The 15,159-nt window shown below is 36.7% G+C and overlaps 1 protein-coding gene across 6 annotated transcripts in view; it reads left to right on the forward strand.

The window, feature by feature from the left end:
• The window catches only part of LOC101147269 (AGBL carboxypeptidase 4), a 1,515,476-nt gene that overhangs the window by 745,950 nt on the left and 754,367 nt on the right, over window positions 1–15,159 (forward strand). The gene's annotated exons all lie outside the window — the stretch shown is intronic.

The raw sequence follows: 15,159 nt of genomic DNA on the forward strand, positions 1-15,159 counted from the left end.
TTTTCTAGTTCTTTTAATTGTGATGTTAGGGTATCAATTTTAGATCTTTCCTGCTTTCTCTTGTGGGCATTTAGTGCTATAAATTTCCCTCTACACACTGCTTTGAATGCGTCCCAGAGATAATGGTATGTTGTGTCTTTGTTCTCGTTGGTTTCAAAGAACATCTTTATTTCTGCCTTCATTTTGTTATGTGTCCAGTAGTCATTCAGGAGCAGGTTGTTCAGTTTCCATGTAGTTGAGCGGTTTTGAGTGAGATTCTTAATCCTGAGTTCTAGTTTGATTGCACTGTGGTCTGAGAGATAGTTTGTTGTAATCTCTGTTCTTTTTCATTTGCTGAGGAGAGCTTTACTTCCAAGTATGTGATCAATTTTGGAATAGGTGTGGTGTGGTGCTGAAAAAAATATATATTCTGTTGATTTGTGGTGGAGAGTTCTGTAGATGTCTATTAGGTCCGCTTGGTGCAGAGCTGAGTTCAATTCCTGGGTATTCTTGTTGACTTTCTGTCTCGTTGATCTGTCTAATGTTGACAGTGGGGTGTTAAAGTCTCCCATTATTAATGTGTGGGAGTCTAAGTCTCTTTGTAGGTCACTCAGGACTTGCTTTATGAATCTGGGTGCTCCTGTATTGGGTGCATATATATTTAGGATAGTTAGCTCTTCTTGTTGAATTGATCCCTTTACCATTATGTAATGGCCTTCTTTTGATCTTTGTTGGTTTAAAGTCTGTTTTATCTGAGACTAGGATTGCAACCCCTGCCTTTTTTTGTTTTCCATTTGCTTGGTAGATCTTCCTCCATCGTTTTATTTTGAGCCTATGTGTGTCTCTGCACGTGAGATGGGTTTCCTCAATACAGCACACTGATGGATCTTGACTCTTTATCCAATTTGCCGGTCTGTGTCTTTTAATTGGAGCATTTAGTCCATTTACATTTAAAGTTAATATTGTTATGTGTGAATTTGATCCTGTCATTATGATGTTAGCTGGTGATTTTGCTCATTAGTTGATGCAGTTTCTTCCTAGTCTCGATGGTCTTTACATTTTGGCATGATTTTGCAGCGGCTGGTACCGGTTGTTCCTTTCCCTGTTTAATGCTTCCTTCAGGAGCTCTTTTAGGGCAGGCCTGGTGGTGACAGAATCTCTCAGCATTTGCTTGTCTGTAAAGTATTTTATTTCTCCTTCACTTATGAAGCTTAGTTTGGCTGGATATGAAATTCTGGGTTGAAAATTCTTTTCTTTAAGAATGTTGAATATTGGCCCCCACTCTCTTCTGCTTTGTAGGGTTTCTGCTGAGAGATCCGCTGTTAGTCTGATGGGCTTCCCTTTGTGGGTAACCCAACCTTTCTCTCTGGCTGCCCTTAACATTTTTTCCTTCATTGCAACTTTGGTGAATCTGACAATTATGTGTCTTGGAGTTGCTCTTCTCGAGGAGTATCTTTGTGGCGTTCTCTGTATTTCCTGAATCTGAACGTTGGCCTGCCTTGCTAGATTGGGGAAGTTCTCCTGGATAATATCTTGCAGAGTGTTTTCCAACTTGGTTCCATTCTCCCTGTCACTTTCAGGTACACCAATCAGACGTAGATTTGGTCTTTTCACATAGTCCCATATTTCTTGGAGGCTTTGCTCATTTCTTTTTATTCTTTTTTCTCTAAACTTCCCTTCTCGCTTCATTTCATTCATTTCATCTTCCATCACTGATACCCTTTCTTCCAGTTGATCGCATAGGCTCCTGAGGCTTCTGCATTCTTCACATAGTTCTCAAGCCTTGGCTTTCAGGTCCATGAGCTCCTTTAAGCACTTCTCTGTATTGGTTATTCTAGTTATACATTCTTCTAAATTTTTTTCAAAGTTTTCAACTTCTTTGCCTTTGGATTGAATGTCCTCCCGTAGCTCAGAGTAATTTGATCGTCTGAAGCCTTCTTCTCTCAGCTCATCCAAGTCATTCTCCATCCAGCTTTGTTCCGTTGCTGGTGAGGAACTGCGTTCCTTTGGAGAAGAGGTGCTCTGCTTTTTAGAGTTTCCAGTTTTTCTGTTCTGTTTTTTCCCCATCTTTGTGGTTTTATCTACTTTTGGTCTTTGATGATGGTGATGTACAGATGGGTTTTTGGTGTGGATGTCCTTTCTTTTTGTTAGTTTTCCTTCTAACAGACAGGGCCCTCAGCTGCAGGTCTATTGGAATACCCTGCCGTGTGAGGTGTCAGTGTGCCCCTGCTGGGGGGTGCCTCCCAGTTAGGCTGCTCGGGGGTCAGGGGTCAGGGACCCACTTGAGGAGGCAGTCTGCCTGTTCTCAGATCTCCAGCTGCGTGATGGGAGAACCACTGCTCTCTTCAAAGCTGTCAGACAGGGACATTTAAGTCTGCAGAGGTTACTGCTGTCTTTTTGTTTGTCTGTGCCCTGCCCCCAGAGGTGGAGCCTACAGAGGCAGGCAGGCCTTCTTGAGCTGTGGTGGGCTCCACCCAGTTCCAGCTTCCCAGCTGCTTTGTTTACCTAAGCAAGCCTGGGCAATGGCGGGCGCCCCTCCCCCAGCCTCACTGCTGCCTTGCAGTTTGATCTCAGACTGCTGTGCTAGCAATCAGCGAGACTCTGTGGGCGTAGGACCCTCCTAGCCAGGTGCAGGATATAATCTCTTGGTGCGCCGTTTTTAAAGCCGGTCCGAAAAGCGCAATATTTGGGTGGGAGTGACCCGATTTTCCAGGTGCGTCTGTCACCCCTTTCTTTGGCTAGGAAAGGGAACTCCCTGACCCGTTGCACTTCCCAAGTGAGGCAATGCCTCGCCCTGCTTCGGCTTGCAGGCGGTGTGCGCACCCACTGACCTGTGCCCACTGTCTGGCACTCCCTAGTGAGATGAACCCGGTACCTCAGATGGAAATGCAGAATTCACCTGTGTTCTGCATCGCTCACACTGGGAGCTGTAGACCAGAGCTGTTCCTATTCAGCCATCTTGGGTCCTCCCCCTACTTTCTTAATATTTTGTTAGTTCTCCATTGTTTTAAGAGCATTTTAAGTTGTTTTACATAGTATAATCAGTCCACCTACCCATCATCTAACCATCTCTGTAGTGTCTTTTGAATAGTACCATACCCCTACTCCTTTTTTTGAGACAAAGAGCCTCATTGAAGAGAAATGACAAAATCTCTTCATTTGAGTTATCATAGTGTAAAACAAAAAAGCATGGACTTTGGAGCAACACAAAAGCAGAACTGCAGTTCATTCTTCCTGTAAGACATACAAAAAAAGTAGGTTTTCCTACTGTAACTTTTAATACAACACTCTACACAGAACGCCTCTGGTAACCAAAATATGTCTGGGGATTTTCTCACACACACCAAGCAATTCTCCAGTGGAGACCAACTGAGTAGCCTATGATTTCATTCAATTCTGACTATCTACCTGGAGATAGTCAGATGCCAGGTGTTGAGTGTTCAGTTCCACAAGCTTGCCTCCTACTTCAGATGCCAATCACAAGTAGTAGGATGCCATCTATACTTCTAACCAACTGCCTATAAATTGGCAGTTTCCACAGCCCCTTCCTCAGGCTTCATTAATTTGCTAAAGCAGCTCACAGAACTGTGGGAAACATATATAACTGCCACATGAAGAAATATATGGGGCAAGATATAGAAAAGGGTGTGGGGCTTCTGTGCTTTCTGGGCAAGCAACCCTCCCAGCACTTCCATTTGTTCAGCAGCGCAGAAGATTTCTGAATCCTGTCCTTTTAAGATTTCTTTTGGATGCTTCATTATTGGCCATTGGGATGACTTTATCACTCTGAAGGTTCCAAGGGTTTTAGTAGCTGTATGCCAGGAAACTGAGGACAAGGCCAAATATGTATTTATTATAAATCACAGTATCGTGTTGCCACCTACAGCTGTATTATCATTGGAAAATTGAGTAAAGAGTCTGACTCTATTTTTGACATTGACTGCTAACACCTTTTAAGCCCTATCCTTCCTTCTCCTTCTGCATGTCTGAGCAAACAGACAGGAAAGCACACTGCATCCTCCTTTAGCACTGGCAGAATGTTCAAACCACACAAGTCCTGGTATGTGCACATGGGAATCCTCATGATGGCTCCATCTCCTAACCACCATAAACCCCCAAGCCAGCCTTCTTTCTTGCTCTCTCGAGTCATTGTCAGACCAGTTTGAGAAACTGTTCTACTCTTGCCAGAAAGTCTCATCATGTGAGTAATTAATTTTTTCGTACTCTTTTTGCATATGTGGCATCATCATTCTCAACATCCAAACCAAATTTTGTGTGAGAGAGCCCATCTCATCTGTGAAAGTGACCAAAACAAGAAGTTGCTTCATCTTTTAGGGTCTTTTTTTCTTATTAGTTCCCAAATCTGTAAAATGAGAAATAATGTCTGCCTGTAATACTTATTTTGATGATTAGAAATAATGTGCTATGTAAAAGTGCTTAATTATTTCTTTGGAACTTAGTGTTCAACAAATTATGTATACGGTAATAATAACTTAAAGCCAAATAAACTATAGCCTAATTCCCATTCTATTTTCTTACCCTTTACTGTTTTCTTTTTCTTTGTTGTAATTATTGCTATCTGACATTGAATTATAGGTCTATTTATTTACCTGTTTGTTATTTATCTCCCCCACTAAAATGTAAAGTATTTGAAGACAAGAACAATGTATGTCTGATCTGTGTAACCTCAGCACATGAAACAGTTTAGATCATATAAGCAGAGTTCAATAAACAATTTTTTTAAAAATAAAGAAATTAATCAGCCAGGTATCTGTAGAATCTAGAGCTGCCTTTTTCACCTTGACCTCAATTAACTGTGTTACTTTGTCTATACTCCTTAATTCGTTGCTCTGGACCTTAATATCTACCTCTGGCCCTTGAACTTGACATTTGGAGTTGAACTTTTTAGAATCCTCTCCTTTCCTTCTTCCTAAAGACTTTTGTCTGTTAAACTCCTGGCACTCAGTCCTCTGGTTTATTTCTAGTGGGACCCATTCTCTAGAATGTGTATTTGACTGTAGCCCCATAACTGACATTCACTCACTGCCCTCCTTAGGCAGTGAGTGATGGGCTCTTCTTGCTTGCTGCACAAACAAAATCAATTCACAGAGACCATGGCATTGCAGTAAAGAAAGAGTTTAACTGACACAAAAATGGCCACAACATTTAGGAGATGGGGTTAATACTCAAATCAATCTCTCAGAGAACATGGGGGCTGGGGTTTTTCAAAAGTAGTTTGGGGTAAGTGGTGAGGGTGGCTAGGCAATGGGTTCTTGCTGCGAACTGGTTGGGGATGCAATCATACGGGTGTGGGAAATGGTCCTTCTGCGTGCTGAGTCCCTTCTGGGTGGGGCCACAGTAGTAGCTGGCAGGTCCAAGTGGAGCCATTGGTGTCAGACATGCAAAAAAATCCTGAAAAGATATCTCAAAAGGCCAATCTTAGGTTCTACAATAGTAATGTTATCTGCAGGAGTAATTGGGGAAGTTACATATCTTGTGACCTCTGAAATTATGGCTGGAAATCTATTATAGTTATGCTTTAGCAGCATTCAGACTTCGCTATCCTCCTAGCATGGTGGTTTCTCATTGGCTTTGCAAAGGCAGTTGAGTTCTGGGGATGAAATATCATCATTTCAACTATTTACTAAACTAAATGTCCCCCAGGGTTAGTTTGGCTTAAGCCCAGGAATAATTAAGGGCAGCTTAAAGGCTAAAGGCAAGATAGGAGTTGGCTAGATCAGATCTCCCCCATTGCCATAATTTTCTCAGTGACATAATTTTTTCAAAAAATGGTTTTAGCAGGTTTGGAATTAGTCATTTATCTTCATTTTAGAAGTGGGAAAATTGAAGACCAGAGACAGCAAGTAATTTTCCTAAGGTCAAATAAGTTGGTGGCATAGCTGAAAAAAAAAAGACGGGTCTTCTTTTTCCCAGCCCAACTGTCCCCCAACTTCAACTTGCCCCATACCATGCCCAAAGACAGGCATTTTCCCATATTGCTTTCTCTGTTTGTTTCCAAAATCCACTGAAAGGTGTTCAATAAAGCAAACACTGCTTTTTAGTACAAGTCAACCTTTTTCTAATTGATTTTTCTCATTTTTCAACAGATTTGTAATTGTTAATTTACTTGCTGAGTTGAAGACAGCACCTGGCTTTGTCATCCTAATCCTTGGAGTAATTTAACTCTACCTTGTAAGACAGGTCCCCACACTTATATTATTCTCTGTTGGCATTGTCTTTTCAATCAATCAGTCATGAAAAATTCATGCCCAAGGTAAAACCCTAGGTGAACCACTCTGAGAAAAACGTGATTATCTTTAAGCAAAGGGGAGATCTCAGTGTTCTCTAAAATTCATTGGAGAGAGCAGCCTTTAATAAGAAAATATTTTATCAGCTGTTTGCAATCCACAATATACTCTCTCTTTTTTTCATTTAAAATTGATCTATTCCAATTCTCAGCTTCGGAAAAGTGCTGTACGGTGAAGCTTCATGAATGTGGATTCTAATAATCTGACATTTATAAAAGTTCAACTTGAGCATTGCATTAGTGATGAAAAATGTCTCAGCTAAACATAGCAGGATAATGGTGTAAATACAATTAGGATAATGTTACATCAGCTTTACTAAACATGCTTATTTGATGTTGCAAATTATAAATATTTTGGTTTTTAATGTAAAAAGGTACTTATTTATATATTTATTTTTATTGTCCTCTGGTTGTGGAGTGACTGATTCCTTCTTCAGTCCATCTGAAGAAGGAATCTTGGCTCTTATCTTGGCTCTATCCCTCACGCCAGCAACAAAATTCAATATGGGCCTGGTTATAGCCTGGATATTGACTGAGACTGAGACTGAACCTGGACCTCTACCTTATTAATAGCTCATAAATATTTGCCATTAGCTTCAGGAAAACTGGATGAAAGAATATGGTTGGTTTACCTCCTGCAGGCAGATAGCTTCAAGCATCTGGTCTGACAGTACCTGATGACTTGATCTCTGCCCTAAAAAGCAGTACCATACAGCTGTGCAGTAGATCAGTCGTCCTATAATTCCCAGGTGCCTTGAGAAAGGGAAAGGTTTCTTATGAACAAGTGCTGCTCTCTCTCTCTCTTAGATTTACTGCCCTGTTTGTTATCCCCAAAGCTTTTAATAAAAAAAATTCATCTGTCCTGAGAAGCAAATTGAAAGCATGGCTGTTTTAGTATTTCCTTTTAACCTGGGACGTGATTCCAAAGGAGAGGAGATAAATTTTCTACTTTTTTGTTTAGAGAATAATTTTCAAAATGAAAAAAAAAGAGGGACACAGAGTGGTTTGTTATATAGAGCTACAGCTTTAGAGTCAAATAAACGTGACTTTGGATGCTGCTTCTACCACATTGTCAGTATTGTGCCCTTGGGCAACTTCTCATGGTTAATTTCTGTGAGAGCTTCAGTTTCCTCTTCTGTAAAATGGAAATATGAATACTTTTCTTGCCATGTTGTTATGATTGTTAAATGAGATTTTGTAGGTAAAGTGCCTGGGATATAATAAGTACTTAGAACGAAACAGAACAAAATAGAACAAAAAATCAATTAGAAAAAGGTTGACTTGTACTAAAAAGCAGTGCTTGCTTTATTGAACACCATTCAGTGGATTCTGGAAACAAACAGAGAAAACAATATGGGAAAATGCCTATCTTTGGTCAGGGTATGGGGCAAGTTGGAGTGGGAGGACAGTTGGGCTGGGAAAAAGAACACCCGTCTTTTTTTTTTTCAGCTATGCCAACTTATTTGACCTTAGGAAAATTACTTGCTGTCTCTGATCTTCAATTTTTCCACTTCTAAATAGATTGAAAGAAGCATATTTTTTGGAGCTGAAAAAAACCTAAGAAGAGTATTTTCTTTAGCTATCTAGTGGAATATTTAGCTTTCCAACCAGTAAAGTATTATTATTTTGATTTTATGGATGGATCAACTAAGGTAAAATAACATACTAAAGTTTGCAAAGATAGTGAGTGGTAGAGACAAGTTTTGAACTCAGGTTTATGCCTCCTAAGACTTTGTTTGTCCAAATTCTTCATTTAACAAATAAATCAAGAAAAGAAACTGAAGTTGATTTGTAACATATCATGTCACACCCCATGAACCCAGCCAAACTGCAAAATTCTCAAGGACAGGAAATGCTCTTTTCCTCATTAACAAATGTGGGAGATTGAAATTTAAAGGATAACAATTGATCAAAAAATATATGTTAGTATGATCAAATTCAAATGGTACATTAAAATAGCTAGATTTAATATGTGAGCAAGGATAAGCTTATGTTAAATAATTATGAAGATAGTGAAGAATATCAAAATCAGTTTAATACTGAATATTCTAGTGTATTGGGACTATAAACTACAATGGAAAGTAAATGACTCTTTACTTTTTATTCTCTTATTTTCTTTCCCTTTTTCAGTTTTTCTTTCTTTTAGTCTTTTTTTTCTGCATGGTTTGATTACTGAAACATTAAATAGTATATCCTTTGGCTATTGCTAAATAATGTAGGGACCAAGGGAGAACTTATTCTTTGCCCCCTGAAGTTTAGCTGAAAAATCAACACACAAAAGGCAGATTAATAAAAGACATACAAATTTATTAATGTGCACATGGGGAAAAATCAGAGAATGATTACCCCAACCCCCAGTGGGGTGCAGAACCTTATAAACCACCTTGAGGTTTTAGGAAGAATGGGGGCTCAGTGCATGACCAGAGCAGATTATGGTGGTAAATCCGGTCATGGTGGCAAGACAGGCTATGGGAGGGAAAGAAGAGGCTTGACTAGCAAAGATGGTCTTTTATGTAAATGAAACCTCATAGGTAGTAGCTCTCAGAGAGAATAGATGGTACGTGTTTCTATCAGACCTTTAAAGGTGTCAGACTCTCAGTTAATGTTTCTAGATCTGGGCAAGGGAAGGCCTGGCTCTATCAATGCAGATTGTCTACAGACACAAATTTCCTATACAAAAGACAGCTTTATAGGGTCATTTCTATTTGTTCGGTCTCTGAACAGCCATCTCAAAATATGCCAAATATATTTTGGGATAAAATATTTTGATATCCTTGAGTCTCTACTTTGAAACTTTGAAAAGTTTCACAGTTTAAAGTCAAGTTGATAGTTTTGGAGAGTTTTGGGTTAGAGATTGTTAGGTACAGATAGGCAAAGGAGCGGGAGAAAACAAACTGGAATAAGCAGAAAAGAGTAAATTTAAATATGTCATCTCATGGCTTTTTAAATCAGTCTCTTAGTCATGATAATAGATTAGTTTGGTTAAATAATTGATCTCCTTCTAGGAGGTGATCTTGTAGATGAGCTAGTCATATGTATATGTGTGTGTGTGTGTGTGTGTATATATATATGTATATATATAATGTAGGAGAATATCTATAATAAGAGGCATTTCTATGGAAACAAAAGAAAGTGAAGGTTAATGTCTGGAGTAGTCTACAGACCACATTTGACTTTGAAATATCTTCAGATTGCAGTGGCAATCTAACAGATTTTTCTGGGTTATAGTTTGACCGAGATGTTCAAGTGAGCTTTCCGGAGTAGTTTACACATCAGCAGGTATAATGACTGGTAATATATGTTATTGTGGTGATTTTCCCCAAAGTTTATATCAAGTTGTTTAACTTTAGTTTATAGGGCTTTAAGAAAAGTAATTTTAATTTTTAGTGATTTTAATTGAGAAAAATCAGAGAATAACTTGAAAAAAATTGGAGACTTGTAGTCAAGAAAGAATTTAGGATACAGTGTAAATTATAGGAAAACAGTAAAAACTCAAAAACTATGGGCAAGGCTAGAATGTAATAACAGGTATACTATAGGTTTTTTCTGAAACATTTTTTCTCTCTCTAGTTCCCATTTTTACTAAGGTTAAATTATAATGGGACTAATTTAGTTATGAAATTAAAAGTAAGTTTTAGCCTTATTATTCTTGGCATGACTATTTGCATAAAGTGTAGTAACAATAGTGATTGTCCATATAGGCTCTTTTAAAGTTGACTTTGTTGGAACTTTTTAATAAGGAATCTCAGATTAGACATTTAAAAGCCTTGAGGCTAAGAAACCAAGCCAAGGATTTGTCATCAGAGTGTGCCTGTAATACCTGTACAAACTGGTGAACTTCTCTCTTTTTGAGGCCCCAAAGTCTTGGGGTGCATGGGCCTGTCAGAAAGTGATATATTTTATTTTCCACAGGTCTAGAACCTTATAAAGAAACCATGTAGATAAGGCATCAGGCCACTCTTTTTCAAGAGCTTTTTATTAGCTCTGTGAAGTTAATCTCAACTTCTCAGAGTAGTTTAGCCATATCTGAAAATATATCATTCCAGTCAAAGTCTTGGTAAAATAACTAGTGTCATTAATTATGTCCTGTGACAAAAGAAAACAGATTCTTATGGAATGAATGTAAATAACTGTGCTGTCATTAATTAAGAATACTCACAAATAATTTTTAAATTCTGGAGAAATTATGTGAGAAAGATAAATGTTTTAATTTTGTTCACAAATATATACTTTACCCAATTATTACAAGCTCTAAATAGTTCAAAAAAGTTTTCTTAATGCTGGAAAACAAAACATAAAAGGAATCAGCAATGTTTTAAATTAAAACGTTATAAAAATCATTTGAGTCCTTTATCAGTTTAGCCCCATGAATTAACTCTTGTTCTGCTTGATGTTGAGCTAGCAATAGTCATGAATGTATTAGCTTTTTAATTAGAGTCCTGGAATTTTTTACCTACTCCAATAGTATGATTTCTAAAGTTATCAGAAGCATGTATTTAAGAGTACTTGTCAAGGTCCATATTATGAATTTCTTTGAAAAATAAGCAAATTTTGTACTGTACCTGATTATAAATTACTTTTTAGGAAGAATCAAAGTAAAACAATAATTTGTCTGTGGATTTAAAAAGTCTTAGAATAATCATAACAATTGACAATGAGATTTTGTTATTTCTATGGCATACAATTTGACATAATAATCATAATTGTTACTGTTAACATATACCAAAACACATCAGTATGTTAGTAATCTCATACAATTTTAGAACACATATTGATAATACATTTTTACAAGTACAACTCAAAAAAAGTTAAATATCATTTTTTATTTGACAATTTTTTATATGATTATAACATACTATATAATTCCAATATATCTCTCTTGGGCCTTAATATATGAAAAGTTAATTTCAGGTCTAAAGACTGAATTTAGAATTTGAAATATGACTGTGAGAAGTATGTCAAATATCAAAGGTTTAAAACAGTTGATATCAAAATAGGAGCACAGGTCACTGTAAAATATTCATTTAGCCAAAGTGATAATTCAGACATTTTAAACAGCAACAACTTTATTAATAGAGAAGAGGCTGTTTCCCAAATAATCAAAAGACCTAGTAAAGACAGCATGAGGCAAACTAAATCTGTCTCTCTTCTCTCTTTTTTGGGCATTTATTTAAAAGTAAACAAAAATCAGCTGGGCATGGTGGCTCATGCCTGTAATCCCAGCACTTTGGGAGGCCAAGGCAGGCAGATCACGAGGTCAGAAGATAGAGACCATCCTGGCTAACACGGTGAAACCCTGTCTCTACTAAAAAAATACAAAACAAAAAATCATCAGGGCGTGGTGGCACGTGCCTGTGGTCCCAGCTACTCAGGAGGCTGAGGTAGGAGAATGGTGTGAACTGGGAGGTGGAGCTTGCAGTGAGCCAAGATTGTACCACTGCACTCCAGCCTGAGTGACAGAGAGAGACTCCATCTCAAAAAATAAAAATAAAATAAAAAGTAAACAAAAATCTTTTTAATATTGTATGAAAATGTTACTTAAAATAGAAAATTAGATTTTTCCTTCATATTATATTATTAATATTAAATTTAATTTTAATAAAATCTTATAAACAAATTTAATTTTAATGAGTTTTGAATATACACAAGAGATTTTGATAAACTCTTGTATAACCTCTTATAATTTTTAAATTTTTTATATTTAGTTTTATTTTTTATTGAAAGTAACATAAAAATTTATAAACTAGACAAAGTTATTTTTTAACAAAAACCACGTTTATATTCTTTTATAAAAATGTTTTTATTTTTAATATACTTTGTATATAGACTATTTTATATTTAGTAGTTTTAATTATTATGTATATTACTTATAATGTTAACTCTCAGTAACCCTTATTTTTTGGTGAAAAATCTAGGAAGTGGGTAATTTTAATCATGTGCCAGATTTAGAGCCAATGACCAAAGTTAGAGTAATAAAGACAATGTCTGGTGGATCTAACTTTTTCCAGGAGGCACTGCTCTGGGCCTGTGAGAATACTGCCCAGGAGTGTCCCCAGCCTTGCCATAGCCACTTCTCTAGACCTTAGGATTTAAAGGCTCACATTTGAAGACATAAGCTCACAGACAAATTAAGTATTTGAAAATATTATGGAAGTAACACATTTATAACTTTAAAACATCTAGTAGAGACAGTATAAACTCGTCTGACTAATATACCCAGGAAAAATGTGTAAACTAAATTCTTAAGATGTATTTTATTTTACTAACAATTTTTAAAATTATTTACTATAGATTATTAAAATTATATGAACTTGACAAGTATTAGGCTGGTTAATTAATGAGTATTTATTTATAAGTCAATGGTATCAGATAGACAGTATATAAACAGACATATACACGTGTGTATATAGACATAAAGACTTTCCAGTTTTTATTTTAAAATTTTAGTTATGAGATTGGTATAAGTCACTAATATAAAAGGATAGCTGGATTTAAATTGTGTCTTTTTAAATGGGAAATGTTAATGTTTATCTGTCACACATGGCCAAAGCCCCTTACTGAGATTTAGAGAAAACAGGGTAGTAAATATATGTGTAAAGTACAGAGACAATTTTAACTTTTTAAATAAAAATTTTAGGTGTGTTAGACAGAAGAAGATTAAAAACATTTGTCAAGGTAACATAAAATCATAGGAATTTACCACTGGATTTTATAAGAAGACTAATTTTATTTAGATAAGTAATTTTTAATTTAGTCTTTGTTTTTTAATTGGACCACTGTGCTCAGGGTGGAGCCCATTAAGGAACATGGCCCAATAATTTAAATTATTAGCATTTGTCATGTTTAGAGCCTAATAATTTAGATAGATGAAAAGTAGACACAGCTAGGAGGCAGAGAATTTAGATTTTTTAAAATCAAGGATTTTATTTTTACACTGAATCATGGGTCTCCAAAAAGAGGGAAACACCATGGGACTGGGCTACACAACAGTTTTATATTTTACTCCGTTATAAAGACAGTTTTCTAAGTATTTAAACTGCATGTTTTTAAAACTAAGTGCACAAAGAAATTAGTGGCCTCCTGTAGTAATAACATTAGTGTGACAATGTAACAAATAACATTCATTGTACCACTGCCAGCCACTTCCAAAACTGTAGTTCTCACCAGTGACCTGACATCCATTGTACACACAAAGGCCAAGTTTTCTGTCACAGCGTGAAGTAACTTTTGGTACCCTCAAGAGCCAAAGAGATGAAATAATGTATTATAAAAGACAGCAGAGTTTTAGACCTGAGAGTATCCTTTCCATGACTCTTGAAACTAGAAGGAAAATAGAAGGCCCCACAAATGGGGTGAAGGGGTACTTTTTCTACGTTAAGACGTCTGAGTCATTGGACATCTCTGTTAGATTTTTTATGTAGTACCAAAGATGGAGAAGAAGGAGGGGTAGGGAGGAATAAAAGTAAATGGTAGAATATTTTGTAAGAAAGGAAGTGAACAGACAGACCAAATACATAATTTAAAAAGGGTTTTAGTCAACTAAGAAATCTAAAAACAGAATCGGAAAAGAGAGAACGTCAAAAGTACTTTAGATATGTATATGTACGTGTGTGTGCGTGTGTGTGTGTGTGTGTGTGTGTGTGTGTGCTGTCTTTTAATTGAGTTGACTTTGAACTATGGAGCTCTTAGAGAAAACACAATGCTTTGAAATCTTATTATCAGATTTTAGCCAGGACAAACAGCTGAAATTTCTGGCTTTTGAATTTTTTTTTTAAATCGAAAGTACCCTTCTACCTCATAAGATCTAGAACCACCCCAAAGAGAGTTTACAGAAAGGAAAGTTTTATGTGCAAGTGGTGTACAACCCACATCTGTCTGGCCATATTTTCTGGGGTCTCAGCTTCTTAACTGACCATCTATACACAAAGTCCCAAAAGTCCCATATGTCCCCATAGATGGAAGAATATAAGAAATCAAAAGCTGCTCATGGAAGGACAGGATTAATAAATAGTTACCTTCAAAAATAAAAAGTTACATAAATATCAACTGAAAGAGACTAGTTCTCTGACTAAGAATTGAACCTAGGCCATGGCAGTGAAAGTGTGGAATTTTAACTACTAGACTACAAGGTGGAGTAGCCTTCATTGCGAATCCCATAGGAAACCCACAGCTGGCAGTTTGAGCTTTCAAAGGACTTTAACTTTATTTTAGTTTAGATTTTTGTTCTTTAATTTTGTAAAGAGAATTTTAAGACTAATCATGGCACTATTATGTTTTTATTTTAGTTTGATATTCTCATCAATTGTTTGGAATAAGAAATCTCTCCTTTTTTAAAATTCAGGAGTCAAATTTAAAGGACCTATCTTTTTGCCATTGATAATTAGAATTCCCAATGATGTACTTATTCCAGTAGTGACTCAGTTTAATAACTTCATTATGGAAAGCCCAGGATGTAATTTTCTAGGTTTAGAAAAATAGGTGTTTTCTAGAGAGGGAATAGAAGAGGCAAATCCTAAAGATCCCCCACCCCACAAAAAATTTTACTCCCAGGAGTAGGCAAAAGGATCTTGTCACAGACAGTTGAGGTTGGTGTTTATGTAACCCATGAATTTGTGAGGAGCCACCAGTGACAGACCTGTTAAGTTGTAACACCATGTAGAGCCTCCTAGGATTAGACTTTCCCAGAACTAACCAAACAACAAAGGTTGAGAAAAAAATATATATCCCCCTGAGAGCTTAACATGCTTGGAATAAACAGTGTGTTTGGGTACCCAGCCAATTTGAGACTGGCCACCTGACATGACCTGAAAATCATGTCCCCCAGATGGTGGAAACCAAGAGAGAGAGCTCCTACTTGGTCACAAGGAAGCTCT

This window comes from Gorilla gorilla, chromosome 1 (genome assembly GCF_029281585.2).
Source record: "Gorilla gorilla gorilla isolate KB3781 chromosome 1, NHGRI_mGorGor1-v2.1_pri, whole genome shotgun sequence".
Taxonomy (NCBI): domain Eukaryota; kingdom Metazoa; phylum Chordata; class Mammalia; order Primates; family Hominidae; genus Gorilla; species Gorilla gorilla.